Source organism: Crocuta crocuta, unplaced genomic scaffold (assembly GCF_008692635.1).
Source record: "Crocuta crocuta isolate KB4526 unplaced genomic scaffold, BGI_CrCroc_1.0 scaffold102, whole genome shotgun sequence".
Taxonomy (NCBI): domain Eukaryota; kingdom Metazoa; phylum Chordata; class Mammalia; order Carnivora; family Hyaenidae; genus Crocuta; species Crocuta crocuta.
In genome coordinates this window covers 14414565-14442239 of record NW_027530019.1, presented here as the reverse complement: position 1 = coordinate 14442239, position 27675 = coordinate 14414565, and the positions used below count along the sequence as shown (strand labels likewise).

General features: G+C 45.2%; 2 long non-coding RNA genes across 11 annotated transcripts in view; one reads left to right on the top strand and one right to left on the bottom strand.

The window, feature by feature from the left end:
* Nucleotides 1-27675, bottom strand: part of LOC144231987 (uncharacterized) — an 807055-nt gene that overhangs the window by 50977 nt on the left and 728403 nt on the right. For 6 of the 9 annotated variants that reach the window (XR_013335260.1, XR_013335265.1, XR_013335267.1 and 3 more), the window contains one exon: nt 3218-3401. The exons of 1 other annotated variant lie outside the window; for it this stretch is intronic. This is a non-coding gene — a long non-coding RNA (uncharacterized LOC144231987). Of the gene's footprint in view, nt 1-2260; nt 2273-3217; nt 3402-27675 lie in introns of those variants that run through there. 2 more of the 9 variants (XR_013335262.1, XR_013335270.1) reach the window with 1 other exon arrangement.
* LOC144231988 (uncharacterized) lies at nt 878-8929 on the top strand. 2 transcript variants are annotated; one of them, XR_013335273.1, is made up of 2 exons: nt 878-928; nt 8713-8929. It is a non-coding gene; the product is annotated as an uncharacterized LOC144231988 (long non-coding RNA). The 2 variants fall into 2 exon arrangements; XR_013335272.1 differs by lacking the exon at nt 878-928 and adding an exon at nt 7539-7608.

The window sequence follows — 27675 nt, the reverse complement described above, 5'->3', positions numbered from 1 at the left end:
CTTTTCCAGTTTTGGATACTAATGCTATTGGTTTTTGTTCTCCATTACTTTTGGAACTTTAAATACTCTGATTTTCTCTTTATTTCATGTTCTATAAAGCCATCGACTTCTTAAATGTTCTCACTCTATCAAGTTTTCTGGCCAATCCCTGCATAGAATTTACTGGCTTGCTCCTTTCTGCTGTTAATCCTCACCCACCACTTCCTTCAACACACTATTGTAAAATGTCCTCATCCTTGAAGACCTTAACTAAAAGGTAAGAGATGGTCATTCTTCAATTGTTCTTATTCTATTCATGTACCACACTAATATTACTTTTTATGTATGGACTTGCTTGTATCCTTTATGATGTAATCTCTACGGGTCCTAACTTCCTACCTAACCTCATCAGTTAATTGAAGGCAGACATGATCATAATTTCTTATCTTCCCACAGAAACTCGGGCAGACAGAGCGCCAAAGTGTGCTCAGCACACGCTTCTGATTAAAGTAACTAAAGAGATACATTCCCACCCCCCAAATTACTGTTGACAATTTGAAGTTCCAGTCCTAAGTCACAGTTTCAGAAGAAAATGAGATTCTTTCCAGCCTAGGAGAGCACTTTTGTTCGCCTTGAGGGAGTGTTAATTAACTGATTTCTAGTGTCTTCACCATCCCTTGAAAGTTAACATCTTTCCTGGTAGTCAACCAAATAGGTTGGCATTAAGTCTTGCAAGGATTAGATAAAGGCCAGGTATTTTCCACACCTTATTTTTGGGGGTATGAATTTGTTTTTTGTGCTGTTTGTCCAGTACAAGTTCTGATGATCCTTGATTCCTGATCCATACTTTGATCTGGGTAGAAGAAAGTGAGGCACACAGATTGGAGTGGATATTCCTGGAGGAGAGGGAGAATGATTCTAATCCTGCCATGGTTCTCTCCTTGTCAAGGTAAGATGGAGAGGAGGATACTGAAGATACTGGAAGTTAGGAAGCTCCTGGGATGGAGGGTAGGCATACTAAGGTTTGTTTGTTTTTTAAATTTGAGAAGAAGAGAAGGAGTGAGAGAGAGCATGAGTGAGAGAGGGGGAGAAGGGCAGAGGGAGAGACGCACAGAAAGAGAGAGAGAGAGAATCTCTCAGTGCGGAGTTTGCACGCTCAGTGCGGAGCCCAACATGGGGCTGGATCCCATAACCCTGCAATCATGACCTGAGCTGAAATCAAGAATTGGATGCTCAACCACCTGAGCCACGCAAGTGCCCCCAAAACTTTTAATCTCTCTCTTAATTAGCTCTTACCTTTTGATAAGGTTTGTTATAAAGGATTGAAAGCACTGTGGAGTCCCCAATGCCTTTTTTAAATGATTGAATCAAGATTAAATTAAATGCAAAACAATCCCAAGTTTTTGAACAATGGCAATCTATGAGGTTAACAGAAAGCACTCCGTTTCCTGACCACAGTAGATCATACATTTTACTTATAAACTTCTAAAGATGTTTCTCCTCGGTCTTATATGTGTCACCTGCTCCTGCAGGTTAGGCATGTAATGAAGACCTACAACTCCTGTATGGTAACCCCAAAACAGCACCCTTACAACCGGGGGCTTGCTCCGGCTCACCTTCAGGTCATGTCCGCAGTTTAAATGTGGGGGGTGGGAGTGGGCAGGATGCTCAGAGAGGAGTCTACATTTCATGGTGACACAGGAGCCCTTTCCCCCACCCCCCACCTTGACTTAACATGGTTCCCATGCATGAATGGAATTTTATTGGGCAAATAAATATGGGCTCTCTGTACTGTTTTAAAGTTTCTACAGGGTGGTGGTAAAAGCGGGGGCCCGACTAGGGCTTACCCAGGGAGGCGCTTCTCTCTAGCAGAGAAGGGCTTCTGAAAACGCATACAGTATTTTTCCAGAGTCCACGCCTGACTATTCACAAACATTTTCTGGTAAGTGCCAGAGAAAGTGTTATGTGGGAGGAGAAACGGTACAGTCTTACTATTGCCTCAAGAAAGCCAAGCACGATCTCCCTTAATGACGAAGAGCTTGTCTTCAGCTGTGACTGAGGCAGAAGACTTTCTATCACATTGCAATATGGAATCACAGAGAAGGAAATTGGTATTTACTGGCTTCTAATTTGCTGTCTGTATGTCTTGTATTTACCTGAAATATAAACTCAGCAAAGGAAGAGGGAGTCTTTACAAAAGGCTGTTTGGCTTTCCTGCTCAAACCCGGTAGACCTCCTGGCAGTGATGAGGCCATTTTCCTCACAGCAGGCTGTCTGTCCTTGGTCCAGGCTACTGTGAAAGGGTCACAAGGAGAGTGTTAACAGATCAATGCCTTTGCTTGAGCACTCTCTTTTCCCACAGCGATTGCAAAGGATGCCTTCTTTTCACAGGGAGTGGATTTGCAGGTCTGGAGTCCTTAAAGCCAATTTTCATTTTTAATCCGGTTTGAGTAGATCTCATTAATCAGTCAAGGCCTCCTTTTCACACTTGCCTTGGGACACAAAGGGAACCCAGTTATGAGCTGTTAATTAGCTATTAGGGGACTAGGAAACTTCCAATGGGTCATTATTCACACTGTTTGAGGCTAATACTTATTTAATTAGAACTATTCCTTTCCTGTCATAAATCCCTAGTTAAAATAAATTTAGCTCAAATGTCAGCTCAGTTTAAAAAGAAATTGGTGGCTAATTCAAATTCTACTGACTTTTTATGGGACAAATGCTTAAACAATGGCTGTCTCCTGCGGCCCGCGCACAGTGTCTAGGAATCGGTCAGGACTCACACTGCGGGGACATGTGTGCATATGTACGTAGATGGAGACTGCTCTGTGAGGCCAGGGAAGTGGGCCCCCTTTGGTTGTATAACTCTCTCCCACGTGTTTTCTTCAGTGTCTTGAAAACTTTGATAAGAGGCACAGGGTGGAGCAACACCGTCCTTGCTCACAGACCTTCACATACTATGTGTCCACATCTTACTATAAGGTCATGCGTTCTGAGAACCAGCATTGGCTGAGGCACTTGGAGAATAGTGTCCCGACTAATGAAGTTTCTGGTTACACAAGGGTTTAGCAGAAAATGTTTGGTTTCCATTACTGAAGCTTGTGAAAGACAAGTTTCTATATTTTCCTCTTGTTTCAATAATCTATTGCTGTGTAACAAACCACCACACAACTCAGGGGCTTCAAACAATAACTATTTTATTTGTGAGTCAAGAATTTGGTAGGGCTCCGCCGGGTGTTTCTTTAGATCTATGTGGTGTCTGGTGGGGTTCGCTTGGCTGTATTTGAAAAGGCTTTACCACATGTCTGGCACCTCAGTGCTGCTCCACAGGATCTCGATCTCTCTCTGTCTCTGTCTCTGTCTCTCTTATTATGGTTGGCTTGGACTTCTTGATGGCATGGTCATCAGAGGGTGGCTCAGCCCTAAGAGAGAGTGTTTCAAATGGCATGATGGCAGCTGCCAATCTCCCAAGGCCCAGGCTTGAAAGTTATCCATAATACTCTACTGCATTTTGTTGGTCAAAATAAGTCACATGGCCAACCCAGACTCAGGAGAAGGGGAAACTGAGTCAGTCTCTCAACAGCCTCCCAAAGGACAAAGAATGTGCCACCATCTTTAGTGCACCACACAAAACTTGCCACATTCAAAATTTTGTAATGTTTGTTTACTTTTGAGAGAGAAAGAGAGCACAAGAGAGTGAACATGAACAAGGGATGGGGAGAGAGAGAAGGAGACACAGAAGTAGGCTCTAGGCCCTGAGCTGTCAGCACAGAGCCCCACACGGAGCTTGAACTTATGAACCAGGAGATCATGACTTGAGCTGAAGTTGGACACTTAACTGACTGAGCCTTCCAGGCACCCCAAGTTAAGTTCAAAACCTAACTTTTGTTTGTTGATTCAAGATTATGTGGTGTCTCTTGACCATCACTCAAGATGTGAATGGTGAGTGCCTAGTTACATGGAGGCAGGAGACATGACAGATACCAGCATCAGTAAAGATGCTTTCGGCTGTATTTGCAATGATGTGGATGGAGCTGGAGAGCTAGAGAGTATTATGCTAAGCGAAATAAGTCAGTCAGAGAAAGGCAAATACCATATGATTTCCTCATATGTGGAATTTAAGAAACAAAACAGATGAACATAGGGGAAGGGAAGGAACAATAAGATAAAAACACAGAAAGGCAAACCATAAAGGACTCTTAAATATACAGAACAAACTGAGAGTTGCTGGAGGGAGGTGAGTGGGGGATGGGCTAAATGGATGAAGGGCATTAAGGAGGGCACTTGTGATGAGCACTGGGTGTTATATGTAAGTGATGAATCACTGAATTCTACTCTTCAACCAATGCTACACTGTATGTTAACTAACCTGAATTTAAATGAAATCTTGGAAGGAAAAAAAAAGATGCGTTTAGCTATGGAGAACAGAAAACTTAAATTTGTCAATGTCACACGAAGACGTATTTGCTTATTAGGCAGGAAGTCTAAGGGTGGAGGGCTGCCTTCAGGGTTTGTTCATCCAGTACTTTAGTGACGTTCATTATTCCTGTCTCTCTTCTGTGACAGTCTTGGCTTTGTTCTAACTCCTTTTCTTACGGCAGGATGGCTGGCAGTAGCACGTGTGGCTGTTTGCTTCCTTATTCATTTTCACTGGGCGAGAGAGTCCCTCTCTGTGGTGCTTTCCTTTCTTTTCCTTTTTAAAAAATGTTTGTTTATTCTTGAGAGCCAGAGAGAGCCAGAGCATGAATCGTGAAGGGGCAGAGAGAAAGACGCAGGCTCGAGGCTCTGAAATGTCAGCACAGAGCCCGGCGTGGGGCTTGAACCCACGAACCGTGAGATCATGACCTGAGCTGAAGTCAGATGCTTAACTGACTGAGCCACCCAGGCATCCCTGTGGTTCTTTCTTAAGAGCAAGAAAGTTTTCAGAAGATCCCTGTCGCATCTCTCTTCAAGTCTTAATGGCCAGAGTGGGGTCACATGCCCACTTCTGAAACAGTCACAAAGAAGAGGAATTGGATTATTCCTATTGGTCTGTCCTATGGTGTACAAGAGGGTGGGAGCAGTTTCCCCCAGAGACATGAGCTATGCAGAATAGAAAATTAAGTTGGGGTTTTAGTGGGAAGAAGGAAGATGTCAATAGATTTTTGGATAGGCAGCCAAGAAGTCATTGCATTGCTTTAAAAATAAGTCCATGGCCTCTACTTTCTTAAGATAGAAAATAATTAAAAAAATTTTTTCTAGTGTTTGATTTTTGAGATAGAGAACGGAGTATGATTGGGGGAGGGGCAGAGACAGAAGGATACACAGAATCCGAGGCAGGCTCCAGGCTGTCAGCAGAGCACGCAATGCTGGCCTTGAACTGAAATACGACGAGATCACGACCGGAGCCAAAGACGGACGCTTAACTGACTGAGCCACCCAGGCGCCCTGAAAATAATTTTTTAAAATTGTGGATTTAGTTTAGGGAGAAATTATTGTAGAATGGGCAACATTAGTAGGAGACCAACCTAGGTAGAATTCTGTGTCTGCACTGAGAGAGTAATCTCTCTAGGTCTCTGTTTTGTCCCCCTAACATTAAGATAATAGTACACGCTTCTCAGGGTTGGGGTTAAAAAGTGATCATGGATGCAGGATGCCAAGAGACAATGCAAACAGCCCTCTGATGGAGGGCACACACACAGAGGGTCCCTCTGAGGGGAGAGCAGGGCCTCCTGAGGCATGAAGCACAGAAGGGATGTGGAGCACATCAGCTTTGCAAGGCACAACAGGCACATACCTGAGAGCCCAGAATGTAAACGTTTACATCTAGAACCATCGGAGTGGGGAGGGATGGCGGTGTGGTGCAGAGCTGGGGCAGATTCCTTTGGGTGTTTTATCCCCCAGAGCATGTCTTTTAGAAGCGAAATCAGGTTTTAAAGCACTAAGTCATATATAAAGAGCACTAAGTCAGCTTTAAAGGGAAAGGCATAGAGGGACTGTCTACAGCTTGGGGACATGAAGGTAGAAGGTATACCATGTGCTTATTGGGGAAGGGGTTATGGGAGAGTAGGCCCATCTACTCGGCCTTGACTGAGGCATGCTAGGTCTTTAGCCCGTGCCTCCCACCTGGGTGATGGTTCAGCCAACAAATAGCCTGCATGCCTCACGTCCCAGGCCAGGCTCTGGGCCCACGCTCCCCACCCGAAGGCTGATTGCCATAGACCCCTCTGACTCTCACTAGTTCCCACTTCCTACCAAAGTGCAGTTGTTTTTGTTTCCCTCTCTCTTGGCCATTCCCTCACATTGCTGACAGGGCCTTTACACTCTACAAATATATTTCAAAATTAAAGTAAGAGATTCTCAGGGAGGAGAAGTTTCCATCCAGGTACTGTTCAATCAGGATAGGGTTTTTTTTCATGCTTGTTATCTCTAGCCAACCTGTCAATGTTTCTGATGCCTTGTAAGATGTAAAATTACAAGGCAAGAGCATCTTCAAAGGTGAAAAACAAGCCCCAGATGTTTCCAACAGCAGTTAAGAGCCACAAAATGCTTTGAAAAACCTCCTCTAACTTTGTTTGATTCTAGCTCAGACAATCTAGCAAAATAACGTAAGATAAACATTCACTTTTAGGAGTAGATTTTAGTGTTGCATGAGGCTTCAGATTTCCAATGTGTGAGACAACTTTTGTAATGTTTTGGGGTGACATTAACCCTGAAATGAATGCCAGAGGCTGGCCAAATTACAACAAAAGAAATCTTCACCTAGTGGATGTCAGCAAGCAGTTAGGCATCTGCGTGCATCGTGTCCCTTCTGTCCTTCGCAAGGGCTGTAAGAGGGACTAATACCCCATTTCATAGATGAGAAAATGGCTTCAGCAAGTCAAGGTCATACATATAGTCACAGGCCAAGTCAATTCCAGCTCTGTGTGTGTTACACCCACTTCCAGCTGATACAATTTCCTTTCTTTATTCACGTTTAACCCCTTGCCTAAGGTTAGTTATGCAAAAATTGGGAAATGTGGGCTCCTTTCCCTCATTAACAGGGAGGCACTGGAGAAGCCCCTTTCCCTGAGTGCTCTAATGGTCTCTGAGAGCAGAATCGGGCCCTGGAAAGCCCAGGTTGCTTTGGCTACTTTGCATGTCCATCTGAATGCTTATTTAGCCTTTTCCTGCCTATTAGCTCTCCTGAGGGGTGTGGCTGGGGCAGAGCCTCATGCAAATGGTGTGGGAGGAAGGAGCCATTACAAGAATCAGAATCTTTCTTGGCAGAGAGAGCCACCTTTTACCTACCTCCTTGGAACAAGGCACTGGAAGTGGCTACTCTCAGTGAACAGCTTGGGGCTGCGGCGTGGGAGGCCTTTCCGCTGTAACCCAAAAGATGATTGGGTCAACTGTCTAGATTGAAAAATAAATGAGGTTCTTGCTGAATCAGTATTATGGCTCTGTAAATGCGACTTTGCTGTGCTTGCAAGGAGGCACTCCATTCAATGAGGTCACAAGGGCACACCCGGGCTGCTTGCAAACTGCAGGAGGTGGGGTCAGGGAGGGAAGGGGTGAGACTCACTGGATGGCTTCTCTGATATGGTGGTTTTGGAAACAAGGAAGGCAGTTCCGGGCATGACACAGATAATGAGGGATTGGAGCTTACAAGTAGGTGCAAGAGGAAAAACGTAAAGAACAATGTGACAGATGTAGAAAAATATGAGGACAATTAAGGGGCTTGTAAGAGCAGATTTGTAGACAGTGATAAGAGGTAAGCTCAGGGGCTGCAGGATGGGTGATGACCACTTATTTCCTCTGCTGGCTGTTCTCTTCTGAGGACGGTTGTTCAGGATCGAGCCTGCATCTGAGGATCTAAGGCAGGTGGCTGGACTCTGGGTAACTTCAGGCTGGGCGATCAGGGAGGATGGGTGTGTGCAGATGTTGTAGACAGATTAAGGAGACCTTTCAGCTACCAGAAGGACAGCCACCTTCTCTGATAAACGATGCCTCTCTTCTCGTTACTTCCTCTTCTCTATTTATCTAACTCACAGAGGGGGCAGCTCACAAAAAATTTGCAGAGCTCTGGTTTTTAATTTTAATTGCACGTGGGACCTTGAAGGAGGACACGGCAAACTCTTTGGTACCATTGGCCTTCGTGGACGATGTGCTCATGTTTGTTAGGATAAAGACCTCATACTGCCTGTGGTTATTCAGCGGGGTCCTTGGGGACCAAGGGCAGGGAAGGACTCTTTGTTGTAGAGAATGCCTTGAAAATAAGGACACAATCCACCCTGGATCCTGAATACTTGGGCTTAGTCTTTGTGCCAACAGCTAGTTCTGAGATACTTGGAGTGAAAACCATGTGACCTTGTTGCCAGTGTGCAGTACACACTATAACAAACCACACGGACCAACTAGAAAGTAGAGGTAAAGCCCAGCTTTGTCTAAATAAGAAACCACAAGACATAGGAAGATGTCCTCTCCCACCTCATGGGGGAATTCCGTTAACAGCATCCATGATATACAGCCATTACCTTCTTTTTGAGCAGCTGCCATGATGAGACATTCAATGACTATTCAAGGTGCCCCAATGACCTGTTGTTGAAAGATGTTCCTCTTTATACAGAGCTCAAGAGTGCCTCCCAGTAATTTCCACCCACAAGTTCTAATTCTGGAACCACACACACAATCTATTTCCTCTTTCAGATGACAGCCCTCTAATATTGTGTGACCATTTTCTTGACCCTCATTTTCTTCTCTATTCTTTCTCAGGAATTCTCTCAGCTGTTACTCACGGACTCCAGACGCTTCTCCTGAAGATGTCCTAGATCACCAGTGTCCCTTGTCCCGGAGGAATAACTACTACTAACGGGCTTGCCTAGCCCAGAGCCGAGGGGCTGTGATCTCCCTTGAGCTAGGCATTGAGTTGCTGTTATGGCTAGTCAACTTCAAAACAGGATGTTAAATGAAAGAAGCTGGACACAAATGATTACAGACAGTTGGATTCCATTTGTGTGACGTCTGAGAATACGCAAAACAAATCCATAATGAAAACCAGAAAGCAGTTCCCTGACCAGACGGGAAGGGTGAATTCACTGTAAAGGGGTGCAAAGGAGCTTTCTGGGGTGATGGAAAGTTTCCTTATTTTGCTTGGGGTAGTGGCTAGTGGGTGTACAGTTGTCAAAACTGCTCAAATTGATCACTGATCTTCTTATTTTACAGTGAGTTATGCCTCAGTATAAAGAAAACTCTTATTTTTCATAAAGCAAACCACCTTTCTTTCCCCTCAAATTTGCCTGTCACTTGTTCGGCTTGAGGTATTTTTAAGATAGCTAAAGTGCCACAAATGTATATCAAGAGAAGCTGCCAGCTTTTCTATTGTTAGTCAATTAAGCATGCACAAATTTGCCTTCTCCATCATGTGATTCTGCTTTTGTATATTGAAAGAAAAAAAGACACCTCAAGCACAAGTAATATTTTAGTGCCAATTACCTTCACAAAAACTAATTGCTCCTTGGTATTTTATTAAAGTGTAAGGATCCTAAAGTGATTAGCAAAATATCTTGGTTGAGCTGAAATAGGACATATGTGCCCTTGCAATGGGGCAATTGGTATCTCTCCAACAAATGCTGATTGCATTAAAAAAAAAAAGGTAATGCTCATTGCAAAGTTGCTTTATAGGTTCGCCTATGCCAAGAGTAGGTCTTTTTTAAATGCAAATATTCTGAGGCGTTTCCTTCGACTATTTCTGACTCTCAGAAGTTGAACATTAGCTCAACCCACCGAAGCAGAAGAAACTGAGATTTTCCAGAGATCAGAGAGAACTCTCTTTTCAGTCACTAATTGGGACCATTTTCAAAGTTATCCAAAATAGGATTAAAAAAACGAGCCGAGGAAACCCCATAACCCCAGTCTTATGAAAAAAAAATCAGACAAATTTCAATAGAGAAGCATCCTATGATATACCTGCTCAGTACTCCTCAAAACTGTCAAGGTCATCAAAAACAAGGAAAGTCTAAGAAACAGCCAAGCAGAGTCTAAGGAGAATGGCACCTGACTCTAATGTGGTGAGGAAGATGGGATTCTGGAATTAAGAAAAGGCATTAGGGAAAAACTAAGGAGACCTGAATAAAACATGAACTTTAGTTAATAATAATGTACAGATATTGGCTCATTAATTATAATAAATGTGTCTTACAAATGTAAGATGTTAATAATAGGGAAAACTGGGTAAGTGTATAGGGGAGCCTTCTGTGCTATTTTCTCAAGGGTTCTGTAAATCTAAAATTAAATCTTAAAAAATATAGGTTACTAAACAGCTTGCATAGCCTTGAAAAAAGTCCAGAAGGTTACATACCAAATTGTTTTCTGAAAAAGAAAAAAAAATGTTTTTAGAGGTTATATATATCTTAATGATGGGATTAAAGACTTTTTAAATAAATGGAGGAAAAAAAGCAATGGAAGAAAGTACCCACAACCTGAACCCTTTGTACACTTTGGGTCTGGGGAGTGGGCAATGTTAGCCCCTGATCACGTGCTTTGACTAACGCTGAGTCTACCATCTGATGATTCGGAGACTGAGTTCTGAACCCCAAATCAAATGCTCCACATTTTGGCCAAAATGTCTCTAAGCAAGGGAGTGGTGGCAGCTCTTAATGAGAGAGGTGGCTCATTTTTTTTTTTTCTAGGAGAGAGAGAGAGACAGCGTGAGCAGGGGAGGGTCAGAGAGAGAGGGAGATACAGACTCTGAAATAGGCTCCAGGCTCTGAGCTGGCAGTCAGCACAGAGCCCCACGCGGGGCTCGAACCCACGAACCGCGAGATCATGACCTGAGCGAAAGTCGGACGCTTAACCGACTAAGCCATCCAGGCGCCCCGAGAGGTGGTTCATTTATTCAGGTGCAGAGGGTTTAGAGGAATCTGGAAATTAATTTGAAAGCTTGGAAGAAATCGGCCCAGACATTACATCTCATCATTCATTTTCTCCAATCAGATTTTGGACTTGGGCATAACAACTCTGACTTGACTAGGGTTTTCACTTCCACTGGAGTTTGGGGCTACGCTTATTGTGAGGGCCTGGGTCTCCACACTCCCTGTCCCCCTTCTGCAGGCGAGCAAAGCCTCTTTGTGTGCCTTCATGGAGAGCCTCTGGCTTTGTCACTTGGCTCTCAATGGGCTGGTCATCGCTCTCTGCTTTCTGTTGAGCTGTATTCTTTTTGTAGAACTTGAACAGAGTGTAGTGTCAGGCACTCCCTCTCTCTGTCCTCAAGCTTTCTCTTTCCCGATACTTTTCTGATCCCAAACACAGAGCACTGGCTATTGCACCCCCTTCCGCCTCAGCACGATCCTAACTCATCACGGGGGAGGTCATAATTGTTGGATCAGGGAGCATTCTGTGCTCCAGCGATATCCAGTGATGGGTCCTCACTGTGGGCGGAGGGGGGAGCGACCCAGCTTCCAAACATCATTCTTCCCCTGCTTTCTCAGGCCTCTTCCGGCACTAGCCCCCCAAGGCTGGGTTCTCTGGGAAGCTGAGCCCTAGATGGACCTTAGCATGTTTATTAGGGAGTGGCCACGGCACCAATACCCATCGAACGGGAGAGGAGACCGCAGGACTGCGGTGGGGGAAGTCATGGAAGATGTTACACTACAAGAATCACACCAGCATTGCAGCAAACTTAGGAAATAAAGAGGAACAAAAAGAAGCAACACTGTCCCCAGTCCTAACACTGCTAATCTTTTGACTGAGGAATAGGTTTTATACATTCTTATATAAGCGTATACGTAATTCCTTTTTAAAACATGGGTTCACACTGTGTATCAGGTTTCATAATCGGCTTTTCTCATTCATATCTTATGACACATTTTTCCATGACACTGAATAGAAAGCTATTTTGTCATTTAAATGGCTGCAGAGAAAGGCTGACATATCTTATGAGAGGCTGGATCCGGTTTGTCCAAGAGGTCAGAGTCTGGAGCCAGACTGCCTGGGCGTGTGTTAGCGCCCCATGTACAGCTTCAAGATGGAGGCTGAGTGAGGGAGCCTCTCTGTACTTCAGTCAAATGCTGCTGGTAATTGTAGGACCTATCTTTTGGGAGGATTAGATGAGCTAACACATGTAAAGCGTTAAGATAAGAGCCTGGTGTTCAGGAAGTGCTATGCAGTTGGTGTTAGTGCTTTGTAAGAAAAATTGTGCATTTAGCCTAAGTCCCTATGTTGTGGCATTCTCTCTAATAAGTCAATGTTGTGATGAATACATTCCTGCTTGGGGGACAACCAGGGATATTTATTTGCCTGTTACCCGCAGATAAATTCCTAGGATTAAAATTGTGGGGTACCTGGGTGGCTCAGTCAGTTAAGCATCCGACTTTGGCTCAGGCCATGATCTCATGGTTCGTGGGTTCGAGCCCCGCATCGGGCTCTGTGCTGACAGCCAGCTCAGAGTCTGGAGCCTGTTTCAGATTCTGTGCCTCCCTCATTCTCTGACCCTCCCCTGTTCATGCTTTCTCTCTCTCTCTCTCTCAAAAATAAATAAAAAGACATTAAAAAAATTTAAAAATAAAGTTGCTGTGTTAAACCTCGAATGCAAGTACCGTGTCTCTAACAGGAGTATTATCAATCACATAAGTCTCTGTCAGTCTGCTAGGTAGAAAATAAGGTTTTGACTTCTATTTATTTAATAACTAGAAATGTTGAATTTTTTTCATAGCTTTATTTGTTGATTCTACTTCATATGACCAACTGGCTACTTATGGCCTTTGCCTATTTTTCCAAGAGGGGAAACTCTTGCTTTATGGATTTGAAACAACTCTTTATATATTAAGGATACTCCGTATATTTTACAAGTCTTAAATATAAAACTAGCCTATGAAACTTAAGTTTCCTATTGAAGTTTGAGTGAGGCAGTAAAACTATGTTTGCTATGAAAGAGACAATTGGTTTTAGGAACCCTTTTTAAGTGGCGTAGTGAATCTAAGTAAAGGGTAAATTGGTGTTCTTTCCACTATTCTTCCAGTTGTGTGTGTGTCTGTGTGTGTTAGTGTGAAATTATATCAACATGAGAAGTTAAAAAATACATCACTGAAAAGAAAGCTGACTTGTGGGTAACTGGTGCCTGGGCAACCCAACCACTAAACACCTGACTACTCTGTTCTATTTCGTTTGTGGCTACTGCAAAGAGAGGCCTGATGGCCATCTCTGTGGCCGGCCTGAGACTAGTCTATGAGCTATTCCTGCCCAGAATAGGTGCATTTCCCCGGCCTGAACCTGGGCCCGCTGGCCTCTTATCAAGTGCTCAATACCCTGCCTGAAATGGTAAGAAATGGTGGCCTTAGCTACCCTCTTTGGTTATGGAGGCTCCCCCTTCCTCTCATTGGTCTTAGGAGGGTTAGAGGTGGCAAAGTGGCTCACTTTCATTTTCTCCATTCCCACAAGTCTGTGCTTCTTGCACAGAGGCCCACTCATTTAGAGCTAAAAGACTCATTCTTGGTCCTAACTCTGCAACTAAAGTGAGCCCTTCATCAGACTAACATACTTACTAGATTACGCTGCAGACACAAATTAAGGCCCAAATCTCTGTGGCAAAGCTGAACACAGATTTATGCTACCTACTACTCTACATGAACAGTGGAGGTCTGGGGTCATGAAGCATGGGGATTAGTGATGGCTCTGCTCCAGGGAGTCACTTAGGGATACAGGCCAACAGAGGCCCTGCCTTCTGTCACATCACCAGCTATTACAGCAAAGAAATAGAAAAGCATGGAGATGAAATGAAACTCACTTTTCTCTACTTTGGCTCTAAAGTATCGCATATGATTCCCATTCACATCCCATTGCCCTGCACTAGTCACAAGATCCCACCTAACTGTATGGTGGCGGGGGAAGGTGGAGAAGCCCATAGAAGATGTGCTAAACTTTGCTGTCTCTGCCTGCTCTCAGCCCAAGTCTGGACGCTCCCTCCTGGTATTGCAATTTAATTATTTATAATATTTTGGTTAATGTCTGTCTTCGTGCTAGACTTGGATCTTTTGCATTCTTAATGCCTAGCAAGGCACGCGGCATGGAGCACACCAACAGAACTGTGACCTTTGATGCCATCTGGCGGTAACATCCATGTATTACAGAGAAGTTTCTTTTAAATTGCATACAGACCGAGCCCTCAGACTCAATTCTTTTTGGGGGGTTCCAGTGGGTGTGTGGGGAAGTGGAACAGAGTGTTAAAAATGAGATGTTCCAAGATTCAGCAGATGAATACTCTAGAATGACAACGTCTGCATGTCACAGGGTAGTTGCTCTAACANTCCCCCCAAGCCCCCCCTCCCCCCCAGTCTCTCCCTTTCCCCAGTTTGGCTGGTATAAGAGCTTCGGTTGTTGGGAGACAAAATGACATTAAATGTTATACCAAATAAAATTTAAAAATCTACTCCTAGCTGTTAAGTCAGTTGCAAAATATACTCACTTATTGGTCTACCTGAACTCTGGCCTGCCCATCCTCAGCACCAGCCACAGAAAACAGATAAAGCTAGGGATCTTTTCCCTCTAGAACACCACTCCTTCAGGATCCACGTTCAAGCGGCTTTTGCCAAAGCCGAAAACATTCAAGGTAAAGAACTGTGTTAAGGAGGTTTCTGAAAGGTTATCTGGCTCCAAACTTTGAGATTTTGGAGGAGTGCCAGGGTCAGCTCTGACTGCCAACTGCTGTGCCAGATGAAAGCTAATGACCCTGGGGGCAGACAAAGGATTTTAAAGAGCAAAGCTTAATTGAAGGTAATAGTGGGAGACAGGAAAGATTGGAGAACAGTAATGGAAGGAGTGCATTAGTGAGGTTTCTGCGCTGTCATCTTTTACCCAGAGACTCTGGGCTCTTCTGTGTAAGTGGCCCCTTGCACTCTGGACTCCATTATCTTCCCAGGACGCCCCGGTACGTGCTCAGTGAGATGGAAACCGTGGTGCCCTGGTACTGACCCTGGGGAGGAGGAACCTCAGGCAGACACCACTTCCCAGAAAATAAGAAACAAAACTTAGTTAAACAAAGAGGAAAGCAAGAGGGGGCAGCAGGCTGAGAAGGTTGCTTTGTTTGTGAGGAACTGATTAACTGAATGTGGCTAAAGTGGTGAGCAGAGAATTACAAATGTGCATACCTGGTAAATACCAATTCTGGAAACAATACAGAAAAAAATATGAGAGAAACTCACTGAGGTGGCAGACGTTTTAGACATGGGGAGGACAATCTTGGATTTTTAATTAATAAAAATTCACATTCACTGGGCGCTTGGTAGGGCCAAGTAGTAAACTAAGTGCTTAGAGATGGTTTATCCCTCAAATCTCACAGGTACTCGGGGAGGCAGGAGTGGCCATGACCCCCATTTCATAGGTGAGAAGTGGGCTCCAGAAGGTTCTATAATTTGCCCAAAGTCACGCAGCTGGCAGGGTGGGACCAGGACTCTACTCTCAGGCTGCTGTCTCCAGAGTCCTGGCCTTCACGGTGGCTTCATATGGTTTCCAGGCTGTCCTGTCCTGGGCCCTGTATCTTAGCTCCGAGGTCTTGGCACCATTAGAGTTCGTAGTGACTCATTTTGTCTCTCAATGCTGCCCTTCCTGTACCCCTCCATTCTTTCTTGTTTAGTTAGTGATAGAGAGCTGCAGTCAATGTCATCAAAACCTATCGATTCTGCAGTGCTGGTGGCTGGGGACGTAGCCATGTATGAAGGAGGGGCCCGCTGTTCCCAGAACATCTGTTTGACCACCCAAGGTTTTGCACGGCTGGTTCTTCTGTCCCTTGATTTCCAGTCCTCCCGCCCTGCCCCCCTCCCGTAACCATCTTTTCTTGGCCTCACTCACACTTCAAAACTCCGAGCTCAAAGGAACCCAGAGAGAACCACCAGAGGCCTCAGAGCCACCCTTTCCTGTGAGAAGGTTCTTAGAATTCTTCAAAGGATAAACCCAGTGTTATAGGGTTACAGGGCATTGCTCAAACACCAAACTCAAGTGTATCTTCTCCAGTGAAGGGCTTTAAACCTGTTGAAGCTTAGTTTTCTGAGAGTTAATAATTTTTTGCTCTGACCTGAATAGGGAAAGTGCAGAAGGCAATTCAGATGATAAAGGTCAGCTGGCCTCTGAATTTTCTGGCTTGCTGTGTGAGTAAATGCTGAAGACGAAAAGCCTGAGGGCGGCAGAAACCTGTCTGCAGAGCTGTGAGAGCGCGTGCACAGAGGCAATGCAGCATAAATAGGCCCTGACTGAGGCAAGAGGGGTAGTGGGTGGGGCATAGAGGTTTTTGTATTTTTAGCACAATGTGAGTGTGCCCGGGCCTGGCAGTTTTCTTGGAGTCAAACAGTAGGCCACTGTCTGGGACAGGGTTTCTAGGGCCAGGAATTGGAAGGCAGGGCATAAGCTTTTGCTTTGTCAGTGACCAGATCACGATCCTAAGCATGACTTCTCTGCTTTCATTTCCCTATCTGTACAAGGGGGTGGGGTGGGGTGATAGTGCTGTCTGCCTGTCTCATTTTTGAAATATTCTGGTCAGAGATCTTAACAATATATAGATCAGAAGTCATTAAAATTTTGCTTAAAAATCTTTGGCTCACAGGGGCTCCTGGGTAGCTCAGTCAGTTGAGTGCCCAACTTCGGATTTGGTCATGATCTGGCAGTACGTGGGGTTTGAGCCCCTCATCGGGCTCTGTGCTGACAGTGTGGAGCCAGCTTGCTATTCTCTCTCTCTATCTCTCGCTGCCCCTGTCCCACCCTGTCTCTCTCTCTCTCAAAATAAATAAAAACACTTAAAAAAATTCTTTGGCTCACAGAATAGAGCCATCGTTCAGCATGGCATACAAGTTTCTTTTCGAGCTAACTGCTAGGTCATATTCCTTCACTCTTTTCACTGCCCTGTAGGCCCACCGTGTCCATCTACCTGCAAGTCGTAACCAAACACACTTCCTCACACTCCCGTCCAGGCTGTTTCCTCTGCGGGTGATGCCCTCACTTTCCTTGTTTGCCCTGGAGCTGGACATGGGCTCATCTATTTCCTTCCCCTGGCCCCAAATCCCTCCTTTACAAGCTGAATGAATCTGTACAAGCTATTTAGCGAATCTGAGCTGTGGGTTTCTCATCTCTAAACTGGGGGTAATGACAATCCCCAGGGACAGAGCTAGAGCTTCTGGGGCACGGGGAGAGCACAGTTGGTATCCAAGACACGACTACCATTATGACCCGGAAGAGGGGCTTGAGAGGGAGCTGTGGGGGGAGCTGCGTCTGTTCCGAGCGCATCTGAAACTCTACTGGTCAGAACAAGAGACAACAGGGTAGATGGCCAAAAATTAGGGCCTCTTAAAAAATGTGTTCCCTCTCCTTGGTGGGAGAACCTCTCCATGCTTCTGATGTAATTTCCGACTAGCCAATGTGAGGTTGACGGAGAGAACATTTCTGTGGCACCTGGCACAGGGCTTGATGCCTGGCGCTCCATAAACATTAGCTGTGACTCATTTTGTTGTTAACTGTACTTTCATGGATGCTATTGATGTTCCTGTGGTGCTTTATGCATAGCTTGCTGAGTCACTTACTTTTGGGAAGTTGCTCACCTTCTTTGCATGTCAGGCAGCTGTAGTATGGGAAGGATAATGGGAAGTGTCATGACTACCTGAGGTACCATATAAAAGCCCTCTGAGCACTCAGCACCCAAAATGTAGGGCTATTTGCAGTCATCTGCTATGAGGGAGGCCAGCGACACAGTGGGAGTGCTGGGCCTGAAAGACAGGAGGTCACTGCAAGTACATCTGGGAAGAACAAATATGTTAAGACTTCCTCTGGTGAGGATCTAGGTAACTATAGCCAGTGATTTCTGGGCATCCATGGGGCGCTGATTTTCGGCATTGGCTTACTTCCTGGGTTTGGCTAGATTTATGGAGAAACAGGAAGATTTCAAATGCGAAGATAATGAAACCTGTTAAATGTCATATACTGTTGCATGGGTCAGAGGCTCTCCTGGGCTTCCCTCTTGCCCTGAAATTGCTTATGGATGGATGGGAGACTTTGGGAAGGTGCCTTTTCCGAAGCGCATACAAAGTGAGAATAAAGGCATGGATGGATGTATTCATTGAACCCCTTCAAAGACCTATAGTTAGTCTGGGAGACAATATTGTCCAGAGATATCAGGGGATGGGTTGACAGTTATCTACTCAAAGCATGCCTGCGGATTAAGGGAATGCACTGAGGCCCAAGGGGGAAAATACATCGCTCAACTGAGGCTACAAGTCTGCCTTTCTGTTTCCCTTATTTTGAACTACTTCCCTCTAGAGGCAACCCTGGGAAGACGATTGACCTTGAAAGAAAGCAAGCCAGGGGTGGGTGGCAGAGAGTCAGGCCAGGCCACCAGGCAGTGGAGGTGGAGGGAAGACAAAGGGAAGATCTTCCTTTTCATAGGAAGCTGTAGTTTTAGGAAGTATGGGAGCGGCGAGGCTAGAGTGATGCCAACTGGTAGTCCCTTTCTATTGGTCTCCATCTTGGCCACCTTTCTGCATTCATACTTCAGCCCAGTCCAGGGTCCCTAACAATGAAAGGAATCAGAAAGAATTTTCTCAATGGGAAGGTAAACTCAACTTCTTCCCCCCAAAAGCTTTCCTCGGTAGGATTTGATCTTATCATCAAGGGAATAAGCCAAGAACCAGAAGAGCCCTAGCTCAGAGTTTGGGATCTTCTAAAAGTAGAGGGATGAACCATGGGAGATAGCCTTAGTCAAGGTGGGAAGGTAATCAGGTGTAGGGTGGTGATGATGTGGAACCAAGGAGGGAGGCAGGAGGTCTGTGACTGCCACAGTGATGCAAGAGAAAGTGTTAGCAATTCCTATTCTAGAACCAGCTTACTCTCCAGGGAAGCAAGGATATGCTTTTATAGGGCTTCAGTGGGAAGTACATAAGTGGCATACACGTGAGGATTCAGGCTTGGGAAATAGGGCAGAAAATTCAAATTTACTGGCATTGTGATATTGTCCAGATGACTGTGTTTTGAATGTCGAAGCCTCACAAACCCAGTGCTAGAAAGAGCCCCTGCAAGGTGAGTCTCTGAGTCTTTCTATCAGGCAGTGACTTCAACGCCCATCAAAGTGTAAAAAGCAGATTTTACNTGATGGGAGGAAGTATGCCTGAAAAAAATAGCAAGCATCAAGTAGATGTGTTCTAAAGCAAAGAATAGCAGATTAGTAATTGCAGACAGAAAAGGTTTTTCTCTCCGGAGCTGAACGCTAATGCAGGCATTGTTCTGCCTTCAGGCACCCTCGTCACCAAGCATTAGTGCTTCAGAGCGTTTATACCTATTAGGGTGTGATCATCACAGCTCGTGACAGAATCTCCAAATTATACCTTTTATAATTTTGTTAGCCTTTTTGTGCCACAAAGTCTTAGGCTGTGTGTTAACTTAAGGCAATTAACTACATCAGGAAGAAAAGAAAGACTGGCCTTGAGTTTTTTCCTTTCAGATGGTAAAATTGCCAGATCAGATGCTGTGTGTGTACCATCCACAAGTGCCACCTTCAGGCAGTCCCTCAGTACTGTTGCAGAAATTCTGGGCCATCTGGACTTTGCATGTGAGTGGAAATATACAACCACCTCTCCTTGAGCTGCCTTGGTGATATGGTACCAGAACCTTCCAAAAAACACTTGTGTTTCTGGTGATGCTTCTCCCTGGAGATTTGATTATTTTATTATGACCAAAGAATAAAAGGGACCTTCCTAGTGTCTTTGGTGGCCCCAAATGGAAAATTTCTGAACTGAAAGCTCAATTTGGCTGAGAAACTGGTTAGACCCATTAGCCACTGAGCTGACTGGCTAGGTGGGTAGATTTAATGGATATTTAACTAAAATCCAATACAATCCAGATTCGTCATTTTAGCTACTAATTTAAATACGTTTCTAAACATCTAACCTGGACTTTCCAAATTGATTAATTTTTCATGGGAAGCTGTCAATTAACTCTCTAGACAACATTTGTCTTTATTTTCGGATGGGGATTCTGATAAATATAAAAAAATAGGAAAAGAAAAAATCATAACCATAAACTATCTTTTGGTAGTGAAAAAGTGAAAAACGTGGTTTTTAGCAATCCATGACCTGAGCCTCGCCATGGTCCCTGGCCTTGCCTTGCTCTCTGCTTCTACTGGGAGCCTTAGATGTGGACTTGGCTTGACTCTCAGTTCTGCCACTTTCTGTACGACCATATTGTTTAGGATGCTCTTGGCTGCAAGCAATGGAAAAGTCCAACTGAATCTGGCCAAGTCAACTATATGAATTCACTTAAACAGAAAGTCCAGAGAGAGGAAGTTTCCCGGGTTGGGTAGTCCATTTGCTCAAGAACAGCTCAAGTATCCAGGCTTTCTCCCATATTTTTCGTTCTGAAGATGATGTCCACAGTCGCAGGCACACCTCAAGGGGAAACACGGTTTGTTTCATCAATACAATACTTGCATTTTTCAAAGAGAATCCTGCTTTCTCACAGGCCCAAGACACTTTCCCTCCATGCTGGTGAGAAGAGAAATTAGCGTTCGTGGTTTAGGTGGGTGGGTCGCAGCCCTGCATGCATATCAGAATCACTGGGGAGCTTTGTGAAACTACTGAGGCCTACAACTCACCCCTGGAGATGCTGACTTAACTAGATTAGATGGTTCTAATGTACAGGCAGCATTGAGGCCACTGCCTTAGTCTAATCAAGATTTCCTTACGGGGGTGCCAGAGGGGTTCAGTCTCCCCTGGACACTGGCCCCCCAATCCCCTAAAACAGGGTTCTAACACAGGGAGGAGACCAGTAAGGTTGATGGTTTGGCAGGCAAACAAGCACACGATCTATCCCAAACCATTACACTTTGGTCTTCACCTTTGCCTGGAGAATGAGAATTATAATACGTATTTTGCGGGGCATGATCTGTAGCGGTTGAGGTTCAGAAAACTTTGAGATGGGGCAGAAGGAAGGATTCCAGTATTACCTGCTTGTCAGATAATTACCTTCTCTAAACCTCACTGAGAGACCATTCTGCCCTCCTTCCTTTCTGTGGTCCCTCTTCCCTCATGCAGGACAAGGCCTTGGGTTTAGGTAGTAGCAAGGGGCAAGGTGGCACCTTACTTCTCACTGCTCTTCTAAATTTTTCTTTCTCACCTCCTCTCTAGTGAGCTTTATATTTCCCCATCTTGGGGGTGGTAGGCAGGGAATCAGATAGTTTTTCTGGCTTAAATTACACTCCCTAATAGTTACTTCTCAAACTTGGTGCATTCTTCCATTTCCTGAGTTGAAGATGTTCTGAGGCATAAAAGGCTAGCCTAGCCTCCAGTGTCTTTGTTCTCAGAGATCTTCATAGAAGCTCTCTGGGGTTGAGATCTTTCCAAAGGGTTTCCATCACAGGCTTGGCGTGGCGGTTATATGTTATACTTCTATACCTTCTTCCCTGGGGTGGGGTCAGGGCTGGGAATCACATAACACAGCCTTATACTTGAGCTGGAACAGCAATGATTGGACCTCCTGGCTGCTTGGTCCCACCCTCTCCACCAGAGTCCTTGTCTACTCATGGGACTTCCTGAGGTCCAGTTATCTTGTTCTCTTCCTAAAGTCCTACCCCCAGGGGAATTCTGAGGCCATCAAACACAAACATCTGAAAATGCCTTTCAACATTCCTTCAACAAATGTTTACTGTCTACCAGCTATGTGTCGGGCACCATGTGACACCCGGGAACACAGCAGTGAACGAGGTGGACAAGGGCCCTGCTTCCATACAGCTCACACTCGTATGGGGGGAGATGAGACAGTAAGCAATAAACAAACCAGATCAGACCAGACAGTGACAAGAAGAAAATGAGAGGACGGCGGGACAGTGTGCCCTTCAGGGGGGAGGGTTACTTCAGAGAAGGCGTCAGAGAGCCTCTGTGAGGGGAGAAGTTTGATTTAAGGCCTGAATGACAAGAGGGACTCAACCATGCAGAGAGCTGGGGGAAGGAATATTCCAGACAGAGGAAATGATGGGAAAGGTCTCTTCCACGGGAACAAACTTGAGATGCTAGAGGAGTAACATTAAGGCTGGTAGGCTGGAGCAGAGGGAACAGGCTCTAAGCTCCTTCCAAAGTCCCATGTGAAACTCAGGCCAATCCCAGGACATGAATGGACACCTACGTTTAATGTTCCTAAGAAGTAATGTGACAGTTGAGAAGCTTCTCAGATGTTCTATGATAAGAGCTTTATCTTCCCAGAGCATAGGAGACTCCCACAGTAACATTTCCCACCTTTACCTGCCCACCTAGAAGGGTCTCACCTTCAACCCAGGGATAGTATCCTTTATTCCTTTTAATGTCATCTAAGTTCTGGCTCATTATAAATCTTTGTGGAGTTTTTGTTGTTGTTTCTTGAAATGCTTTATATATAAATTGCTATCCCCATGAGCAGACATAAAATTTTTTCCTTATGCTGTCTTACATTCTCAGTTGATGAGAGCTAGTGGGGCTCCATGTTCTGTACATTCATGCACAGATACTCTCATGCACTGCAGATGCTCTCAGTTAATGAATTCCCTTCTAAATTTCCCGAGTTGAAGAGATTCTTCAACATGTGACTTTATTTTTGCTGCTGATTTTGTGGGCTCAAGATCATTAGATTATGTCCCCACAAAGAGACTGGGTCTATGACGTGGGCTAGCCGCAATGCAAAGGAAGAGAGGACTTGTCTCTACTTCCCCAAAGTCAGGTGGTTGAGATGATGTCGGCAGTTCTGAGGTAGCACAAAAATGGTTGGGGGGTGGTCAAGGGCTCTCCCATTCTGGGTGGTGGAGCGATCATCCCTTATGTAACAGTTTGTCAGACCGTTGAACTATTAATTGGTTCATGAACCCATTGAGGCTGAAATGTGGGAAGTTGGTAGGAAAATGTAAAGATACACATGGATATTTTAAGGAGGTGTGTATTTTTTCCAGGAACTTTTACTAAAAGCAGATCAGAACAAGAGGAAAAGGTTATAACTTTTCTAACAGAAGCCACATATACCTGTAATCAAAAACCAGAGGCTGTGGAGGATCAAATAGCCTTGTGCCTTCCTTTTAGTAAATAGCAGCTGGTCTTTGCCATGCTTCATTACTAAAGATAAGTGTGCATGTGATTAGAGACATTTTTAATCTGGTCATTGCAGTGGTGCTTTTAGGTGGAAGATCAGAGAGGAAAACTCTCTCTCAGGCTTATCTGGAGACCAGTATCCTTCAACAGAGACCCAGGGGCACATCTGTATGATCTGCTAGTCAGAGACTGAGTAATCCAGAGCTGGGTAGATTTGAGCAGGGGGTGGGGGGATGGGGGTGGCGTATTCCTTAAAGTAAGTCTTCCAAGCCACCTAGCTATTGTCTGGAGATTATAATTGCTAACAAGTTTCCTCCTTGCTATCAATTTGTTTTGTGTCACTTAGGGTATCTGTCAGTGACTTAATCCTAAAACAAGGGATGCTATGTTTGTGAAGGCATCACTGCCGCCACCCTGCAAGGGCTCCCCTGCTTGCAAATTTTAGGTGGTAGAAACAGAAGTGATAGCCACCACTGATGTATCAGGTTTTGTAGTGAGTCATAAAGAGCCCTTTAGATGAGGGGGCATTGAGCACCCTTCTTGGTAGCCATTCCTCCTACTGGAAGTCTGCTTGGCCAGAATGAGGTAGGTGTTGTGATGTGGACATTTCCGAAGACTATTAGCTGTCAAGGCCTGGCTTCCAGACACAGCAGAGGGAAGCAAAGTGCCCTGCCAACTTGCTTCCATCTCAAGTTTGGTCTCCAGCAAAGAGCCTGAGATGCTTTTGGTCAAGTGCAGGTATGTGCTCATCACACTGGGCTGATGAGTTCTTTTCTGGATTATCTGTTGCCTTCACCTTCACGCCCTGGCTCTGGAAACACTGCACTGAGCCAGAGGGATTGCTGCTCAGGTACATGGGCAGGGTGCCGGGCAGTTCAGAGAGGCCCAGGACTGGAAGGAACACGGGGACAGGCCCACCAGAAAGTGGCTCCTCTTGGAGCTGTTCTGAGGTTGTGGCCTCCCGGCTGAGGGCTGACACTATGTTGACTCACTGTGATTGTGGTTGAGAAAAAAAAACAGAGAACCAGTGGCTCCCATGAGTCCTGGAGCTGCAAAATATAGGCCAGGGAGCCTCATCGGAAGGGGCTTCAGTTAGTGAGAAACCAACACTTTTCTGACCATCTCTCTCTTATGATGTGAAGTTATAAGGGGCTCAAGAGGACAATGAGCATTTTCCTCTCTAGCCCCCATGGGGGAAGAAGGGCATGAAAACAGGTCAGAAAACAGGGTAAAGGGCAGGAGAAGCCTCTATCCCCAGTCCTCTCTGGGGGTCCTATTCTGCTTTTGTTGTCTTTCTGTATGGGTGAACCTGGACCCAGCAGAACAGGATGGATCATCTCCAGAGACTTTCAGCAATTTCTAGTCCAGGCTTTAGCCTGCATAACTCAGGGATGAGGGGTGGGAAGTCAAGGGGTTACTGGGCAGTGTGTGTGTGGGGGAGTACAATCCGCAGGGCAATTTATGTAAATGCCACCCCCTAGAGTCTTGCAAAGGGGTCCTAGGATGCATGTGTCTGTGTGCTGCATCCCCACCCCAGCTTCCCCTCTACCCTAACTTCCTGATAATCAGCATCTGGCTCTAAATAAACACAGCAGAACCTTGGCTGAGAGCATAATTTGTTCTGAAAAGTGCATGTAATCCAGAGCACTTGTATATCAAAGTGAGTTTCAAGAACCATGGGCTCGGTCGGGATCACGTGACATTCAGCATCATGTACTATTCCTATTGCAGGACATCGCTCATTTATCAAGTGAAAATTTATTAGAAATATTTGCTCATCTTATGGAACACTCGCAGAACAAGTTATTTGCAATCCAAGGTTTTACTGTACTTATTGAATATATAATGGTGTGGTAAATAGAAAAATGTCTGTGTCCCCCCCCTCTCCATGTCCCAATTTCCAGAACCCATAAATATGTTAGTTTACATGGCAAAAGGGATCTTGGAGGCATAATTCATATTATGGACCTTGAAATGAAGGGGTGATCCTGGATTATCTGGGTAGGCCCATTCTAATCACGTGTCCTTGAAAACAGATAACCTTCCCTGGGTGTGGAGAGACAAACAGGACTATTGAAGACGAGTCAAAGAGATGGGAGTGTGAGAAGCATTCCACACCCCACTGCTGGTTCTGAGATGTGAGGGGCTACAGGCAAAGATGAGAGAGAGCTAAGGGCAACCTCAGTTGACAGCTACCACAGAAATGGGGACCTCAGTCCTACAACCTCATGCAACTGCCAACCTCTTAATGAGCAAAGGAATGGATTCTCCCTTAGAGCCTCCACAAAGGAACAGAGCCCTACTGATGCCTTGATATCAGCCCAGTGAGACTCATGGCCCATGGCACTGCGACATACTGGATTTGTGTTTTAATCTGCTAAAGTTATGGCAGCAAATACAAATACAGATGGTTGCCAGGTGGAATATATTTTATAACTGAATGTAATTTTCTTGCCTCTCTCACACCTAATTTCGGTGGTGACTACCAGAGGTGAAGTCCTTTTTTATGGTCAGCCATGTTCTGGTGACATGGAGGGCATCCTTCCTTCTGATGTTATACGCTTCCTTGTACACCTAGGTTTACTTGTCTCTTGGTATCTGCCACTGGCATCCCTACCCACTTGGCCCTTGGGAGAGATGTTGCTAAAGGCTGCCCTTTACATGAAGCACATAGAGCTCTCCACTGCTTCCTGTCCTCCTCCAGGAAAGGAGGTCCCTTTCTCCCCAGGACTCAGTGGCAGGAGTGTGTGTGGGGCTGTTACTTAGGGAACTCCAACTAAGTCACAGCACAGAGTCTCTCCTCTCCTTGGATCCTTTGTGGGGAATCCTCCTTATTTTCTTCCTCCCCACCACCCCACTTGGAACAAGGTCTAAGGGTTGAGGTCAGTGGTGGTGATGAGGACAGCAGGGGAGAAGCTACCTGCACCTTCTTAATAGCTCTTCTTTTTTTTTTTTTAAGAGATTGTTTTATTTTANATGAACACTGGGGTACATGTGCCCCTATGTATCAGCACTCCTGTATCCCTTGGGTAAATTCCTAGCAGTGCTTTAATAGCTCTTCTTTTAAACGTCTCTCTCACTTTTCTCCTTAGTTTCTTTTACAGCTCACACCACAGCAGGAGGAAAGACAAAGAAGCTGCTCCTGTTCACTCAGACTGTAATTCCCAGTGGTTATTAACTCAAAGCTGGTGCAGTGTCCTATGAATCTGGCAGTTTGGTTTAGATTTGAATGTCTTTGTTCTGAACAGTCTTTGTGGGGCTGGTAGCAAAGGAAGAAAAAAAAAGTAGTTAATTTTATCCCTCAGATTCTTTGTGTGTGCAAACAACTGAAATCCTGTCACAGGCTTACGAGTGGGTGTCATGTTTTAACAACCAAGAGGTCAGCAGGACAGATTTGCCCAGGGCTTCAGTATCCTCAGGCCCACCCAAGGTGTCGATGCCTTTTTGAGGCATACAGATTCCATTTACTGCATTGCTTGCTTCCTCTGGGCCTCAGTGTCCCTAATTTAGGCCAGAAGGAATTTGTGGCATAAAAATAAAAACAAAACAAAACAATCCAGTCCTGATAGAAGACTGCTTACGGTCCCCTCAAGGTTCATTTTCTAGTTGGTGTCCTTAAGGTCTATGGGTGGCCTACTGGAGATGGGCCCACGGAATGTCTGGATCTGCTGTTATAGGATCAACCTAGGCTTTCTGTAGAGCTAAGTCTTGGCCCTGATTAACACTTTGAGTCCAGGAAGTCCCTTATCAAACTTAGTCAGAACTGGAAAGACTCAACAGAGCCCTTCAGGGGTTTCTTCTGTAATGGTCCAGGAGAGGGGACCCACCCAGTCTTGGGTTAAGGATGACTGAGGTCAGTTGCTCAGGGTCAGCCACTGCTACCTGGCTCAGTTCCTGCCACAAGGACCTTTGAGAAATTCTCCTTTGGGTGGTGGAGATGTCACTTTTAGGGGAGATCAACAAGGGCAAAATAGGGAGGTCCATCCCCAGGCCTTTTCTGAGGGTCCAGAAAAGGTGGGGAAGGACCCTCTGTCTCTGGAAGTACCATATACCAAGTGGTGACTATGCCCTGGACACCATGCCAAGCTCCCTGTGAGCATTATCCCCTTCTTCCCACAGCTACCCACGGAGAGAGGTGCTCTCATTATTCTCAGGAGAGGGTGGAGGGATTCCTTGGGAATCAGCCTGGGGTCATGGCAGATATCAGAGTACTGGGTTTCAATCTCCAACCTCTCACTTTGTGGTTTTGGAGAAGATACATACCCACCTTGAACCTCAGGGATCTTAATCTGTAAAATGAGATAAGACTACCTAATCATAAAGTTGTTGCCAGGGTTAAGTGAAATAAGATTCATAAAGTTCCTTGAATGGAACAAGTGATTAATACATGTCCTCTGTCCCTACCTTTCAAATGCAGAGCAAAACTTTGGCGTGGTACTCCTATAATCCTGTGCCCAACAGCAATGTCAGCCCAAAACATTTGGGCAGAGTTCCATTCAGTGTTGTCTGAAGCCTCCAAACCTCCTTCCTCCCAGGAGAATTAAAGAATGTTACCAGTGGCTCAGTGATATGCCCTCACCCTTGTCCCCTGCCCCAAAGGGCCGGGCTTCGGTTGTGGAGGTAATAGCACACTCTGTTGCCCTCCAACACTATGTGCTGTCTC